This window comes from Camelina sativa, chromosome 16 (genome assembly GCF_000633955.1).
Source record: "Camelina sativa cultivar DH55 chromosome 16, Cs, whole genome shotgun sequence".
Classification (NCBI taxonomy): Eukaryota; Viridiplantae; Streptophyta; class Magnoliopsida; order Brassicales; family Brassicaceae; genus Camelina; species Camelina sativa.
Genome location: NC_025700.1, coordinates 13,002,670 through 13,009,090, shown reverse-complemented (window position 1 = coordinate 13,009,090; position 6,421 = coordinate 13,002,670). Strand labels below are relative to the sequence as shown.

At 34.1% G+C, this 6,421-nt stretch overlaps 1 pseudogene; it reads right to left on the bottom strand.

The window, feature by feature from the left end:
- LOC104750437 lies at positions 752-5,735 on the bottom strand (annotated as a pseudogene).

Sequence of the window (6,421 nt, the reverse complement as noted above, 5' to 3'; positions counted from 1 at the left end):
GACTCTATAGTCCCCCAAACTGTTTTCCAGAATATGTGGTGCCCCATTTGCTCCTGTCGTACTCTGCGTACTTGAGGAATAGTCAAAGCCATATCCAATCGTCTCCCCATAGGTGCCTACTAGACTATGCGTAACCTTGCAAGTGTCTGCCAGACTCTACATTGGCTTGCAAGCATCTGCTAGACTCTATGGTGCCCACCTCATATGTTTGTAAGTAAGGATTGACAACTTGCAAACTTTCTCACTATGGAAAAGCCATATGGTGTCTATGAGTTGTGTCTTACAATAAAAAAATGTTCAAACATGTAGGAACAATGCTTCATTGAATGGTAAACAACCTTGAATAGCTGGAGAGGGTTGAGAGAAAAGTGGAGATGATTGTTTTGGTTATTGAGGATAGTTTGGATAGTGCCGGATATGCAAAAGCAAAAAAAACAAATTGTTAAATATTATTCTTTTTTTTTGTTTTTTAAAGCCCAAATCTTTAAAATAATTATAAAATAGGGTCTAACAACGCTCTAAAGATTTCTTTAAAAAAAGGTTTATTATTATTTTAATCATATATATATATATTGTACTTTATTAATAATAACCACAAAAAAGTTGACACCTGTTTATATTTGGTGAGAAACATTATTTGCATAAGCAACTCAAGATATAATTCTCTTCTTTTCCCTTCACTCTCATTATTATATTAATTTATATTAGCGACTCTGGTGATTAGCTTTTCTCGCCGGAGATGCGTCTTAAAAAAAAATAGCACATGGTACAAAGATTTTTGAAAGGTGGATATCCGGATCTGGGGTATGTATTACATAGGTCTTATTTTAGTTTCAAATGTAATTATCTGATGGTATTTTATTATTAAGATTCAAATATGATGTCGTCAAGACTAGAGCAGACGTAGTAGAGTGTTTGTGTAAAATGCGAGTGCCCAAAGAGTGAACATGTTTCTATAGGTTGGATAATGCAGCAGCATATTCATGTAGATCCCTCTTCTTTCCTGCAAAAATTTAAAATTCAAAACAAAACATCTATAAATGTCGTAGTTCGAGTACCCGGAGAAAAAATCAAATATAGGACACAACAATTAGAAAAAGGGAACCAAACCTGTTGTGGGAAATCACCATTATCCAACTGTGAGTTAATCAACACTTTGGCGGCGTGATGAACAGGCGAAGGGTCTCTCTCCATTTGACCACCCATAATTAGAACCATCATAGCTTGTCCGGTATTAACCACATTTGTCCTGTTTCCTTCGGAAGGAATATATTTCTTGTTACAGCAAGACAGAGGGCTTTCGCCCCAACCGCCTTCGACGTTTTGCGTGTTGAGAACAAACTGTACCGCTCTACGTATAGCTTCGCAATTACCATAATTCTTCCCTGCAGCCGCTAGACCTCTTACCGCAAAAAGCGTTCCATACGTGAAACAAACTCCCCAGTTCCCGTACCATGAACCATCTGACATTTGCAAGTCCTCTATGTATTTTACGCCTTTCTTGATTAAATTTTCGATTTCTTTCGGTCGGTGATTGGGAAATTCTTTCGTAAAGCTAGCCAATCCCGCAATCACCGAGCCCGTACATTCAAGGTACCTAACGATAAAAGATCCAATTTCATTTTTTTCTTTAACAAAAGAATTAGTTAAGTCCAAAAAACAAAATATATAAGATAAAATATAATATTACTCATGCTCCACAACTGTGTTCTCTGCATGCTCCACCGGACTAAGCCACTGCATTCGTTACAAATATCACCATTACTTTAGCCTCTCTTAAAATGAAATTATTTCTCCATAATTCCATTTATATTCAAACACTTAATAGTTGGACTGTTACCTCTAGCCATTTTTTTCCAGGAGCTGGCTCCCAAACCGTCATACCTCCATTATCACTCTGTTATACATTGACAACAACTTAATATCGTTTCACCTCAATGTCGTCAAAGAAGCTCTATATAACACCTATTTAACTAGCTATAATGTCAATATTCACTTACTTGGCCTAATACATTCAATTGTAGAGTTAACATTATATTGAAGTTTACCTGCAGATAGATTAGAAAATTGACGGCATCATAGAGCTTCTCTACATCCATTTTTTCGCCAATGATCTGGGAGGGCATGCGGTGGAAGAGTAGGCAGCACTGAGGAAGGAGCGGCACACAATACATGCGGTCAAGATCACTATATAAAAACATTTAGGTTTTTTAATAGATTTAAGATTTGTATAGTGCCCACCTCTATACTTTCGGCAGTACCGTCCGAAATCGGCAACCCTTGTTCTCGGTCCTGAAATGTCCATCCCCCTTTGGTTATGTCTCTAAACATTTTGAGATGTTCCCCATGAGGGTTCTCGCTAATCTGCGATTGCTTCAAGAAGTCTTTATAAGGGTTGATCGAATCTCATCATCCATGTTTGCGGCTAACATAACTTGGAGCGAGAGGGCTGCATTCCACGACTGGCTACCCATTAACTGCTTGCACAAGTGACAATATGTAGGGTTTAGATCCCAAATTAAGATAGAGTTTTGAATCTTTTTAGTAGGAAAAAAAAAATTATTAACGATATTTTTGGAACAAAAACTTTAAAATTTTAAATTTTATTAGAGAGCTATCTAATAAGATATGTATAGAACATGAGTTAATTCGTTTTTTTGCTCTTGAGTAATTTTGAAATGAAAGCCATGAATATGTTCGGATCTAGCATCAATAATTTGAAATAATATATAAAACGATAAAAGTCAATTTTTTATTGTCAATTGGTTTTGAATTAGAATAGACTCATATAGAGTAACGCAAGTAAAATTCATTGCCGTATCTTAATTCGAATCAACTGAAATAATTAAAAAGAGCTAGTATCTTGACCTGGATTTTAAGGCCATCTTCTGCAATCCATATGAAATCGGGGACTCGTGCAAGATGCTTCTTGAAATAATCACCATCCCGGTCTTCTACCCAACATGCAAGCATATGAAACGGCCACCAAAATAACAAGAGCAAAAAGTTAATTTGTCAAATTGCATCATTTACTTCTCTTTAATAGGGTAATTAATTTGTCACATTATATTAATTTCTAATAGTTTGTGTTAGTGTCGTCAGTTTTTCACCATATGGATTTACTACGTTCAGTATATTATGTAACTAATGTAAGTATAGTACCTTCGCAACACATGCACCTGTGATATAATGGGGCGTTTCATCATGGTAGTGAACAAGTTCCATTGTGGTTTGAAGTGCTCTTTGTCTTATGAACTTGTTGAAAGGCCAGCGGTTTATGATATTCTCCGAAAGCATATGAACCCCTTTCCAAAACAATTCTTGTCCAAATGACTTTGGATAGAATAGATCTTCCTGCATCATTGTCATCGGAATTTTTCTTTCTTAGAATAGATCTTCCTGCATCATTGTCATCGGAATTTTTCTTTCTTATAAACATATAAAATGTCATTTAATTTTGTTATCCACATGACTCACTAACCTTTGCGCATCTATTACGAGCTTGGCTCCAAATGATTTTGTTGTAAGGCTGAGGAAAAAGTTCTTCCCGGAGCTGTAGAATGAGAGGGGTTGGTGTAGCTACAAATTTTTTACCATACAAGTATGACATTCCCATGAGAAGATCCCGGATATATATCCATAAAGTACCTGCATTCATAGGTATATAAAAATGGTTTTAGGGACATGCTTGGACAACTCAGTGTCGTAAAGATAAGTAACGGAATCAAGTGCAACACATCATAACAATATTCAAATCTTAAGGTATGATGAATTATGGAACCTCCATTTATGGGAGAAAAAGAAGGGAGCATCCAAATTTCGGGTGGTAGCGGTTTGCAACCAGACCAGTCATACACTCCGAGAACCTGGATAAAGAACATTAATTGATGCATTTTATGAATCGAACTACAACATACTTTGATAAAACATTGTTTTAGAAACCTCCGAAGTTAGATGTGTCTTAAAACATACCGAAAGCCAAGCTTTAGCGATCAAGGGCGCATAGGTGGCACCCCCATGGTCTAGGATCCATTTACGAGCCATTGCACACGCACTTCGTTGAACATCAAGATCTGGTTCTACTCCCAAAATCCGTAAGCAGATGTAGTTGAGGACCGTGCAAAACATAACGCTATGGCTTTCCACATCTAACCCCCAGCCATTATCTTCGTTCTGCAAAGCAATGGTTATGGTATAACATATCATATGTTACAAGCTATAACAAATACTAGATTTTAACCCGTGGTACACTGTCGGATAATTTTTTTAATAATTATTAAAAATATATATGTTGTATTTTTTGTGGTTGTTTTAATATGTTTTGACTTAATATCTCTTGTTACTCATTCAATATCAAACTAAAATATTTTTGCACAATTTAGTAGTTCAATCCGTAAAAATTTATATAATCATATATATGTAAACTTCAACCTGCTCTATAACATGATCCACAATATTTTTTTAGCAAGTTAAAAGTATCTATAATATTTAAATAATAAATACTAATTTTTTTTATAATTATTTTAGGTGTATTTTTTTGGATATTTCAAATTAATAATAACTTCAAGTTATGATATTTATTTAAGTAGCAAGGATTTAATTATGTAAATCTTACAAATAAAATGTTACTTTACTAAATGTATTTTCACATTAATAATAGGGAGATGTAACTTATTATTATTATTTTATACTAGTCGATATGGGACGTTGTACATACACTTATTTATAATATAGAAATTTTACATAAATTTTAAAAATGTTAAATATTGAGATGGCTGATCTGTCATTTAAAAAATTTTAATATAGGCAATTATGAAAATTTTTAAAAATGTTAATCAGTGAGATGCTTAATCCATATTGACTGTTTTAAATCTTATGTGGACAGCATTAAGAATTTTAGGTTCTCCATTTATTTAATATAAATTTTGAATCATTTTAGGAGGTTCTGAACCGAGACCGTTACAATTTATACCTGAGTGTTGTACATGTAACGGAGTAACTCTTTGACATGCTCCGGAGTGAAGATTTTCTCCACGTGTCCGGTAATGTACAAGCATATCACCTGTGCCAATTTTTCAAAGAAATTCATTACATTATTATTAAGAAACAATGATATTCCTTCCGAATGGATAAATAAATATGAGTAACAAGAGAAAAATAAACAGAGTAAAAGTGAGGTAAGCTCACAAAAGGAGCGTCCAAGAACATAGAACCAGAGCATTCAGCAGGCCAATGTCCGTCGTTAGCCTGACATGCCGCGTAATAGAGTACTCCTCTTCTTAGTGCTGTCTTTGCGTCTTCATATGTTATCTCCTCTGCATTCACTACTCTCACTCTCGGGATCTTCTGCTCGAACTTTTTCTCCCTTAGAAACTATAAAACCAAAGAACCAACTAATGATTATATATATTTGGAACAAAAACTTATAAAATGTGATAATATAATTGTCATAAAGACAAAACAAAAGAGTTTTGTTCAAGTGCAGAGAGGTTTCATGACCAACCTGCATACGCCAGAAGAGATCAGGACTAGCCTTGAAACGTGACTTGTTGTTTGAGAATTTCAGGCGAGCCTCCTCGACCTCGGCAAGTTCCTCGGGAGAGCCCCCATTAGCATCAAACTCCCAGATCTGTCTTCCGGCAAAGTTGTTGGTGGTGAACAAGTGAGGGTCTTGTCTTGCCTCAGCTCCGATTCTCAACCTCCACATTTCGTGTCAACCCTCTACTCTAGCTCGTTAATCAATAAGATATTTATTAAGAAGACGATCTTAGTTTGCTCAGAGATTAGTTCTTGATCTTTTAAAATGTTTTACTTAACTTGTTAATCAATTCTAAGTTATAATAATTTTGATAAATTATTAACTTCCAAGTTGTATAGAACACATGCAAACAAATTTAGGTCAAACCCCTTAGTATTATTTTATATAAATAAGTAATTGGGGTAGACCATCGCTCAGAGTAAAATCATAAAATAAAATATTATGATATGTATTATGTTTTTTCTTAATTGTGTTTATCTAAAATTATGATATGTATTTTATAACTTCTTTTAATTTGTGAGTATTTTCTATATATATAAAAAAATCTTTTAAGATAATAATTAATTAAGAGATTTTAGGTTTAGACCTTGAATATTTTCGATGATTCCCTCCTATATATTATTTGAACTTTTAAACTTTACCTGCCGACAAAATAAAAAAAAACTTTACCTGGAAATCTTGACCATGTCAACATTTCTTAAAATAAATGGAGAGAGTATTGTTTTGTTTTCAATGCTCTATTTATTTTTAATCCTCCACGCTTACCATGTTGACCGATAAATAGCTGTAGATAGACATACGACGAAATCCCTTAATAATTAAAAGTGAAATTCGAGACACTATTTCCTTTATTTTTCATCAGTTTCTAATAATAGAATATTT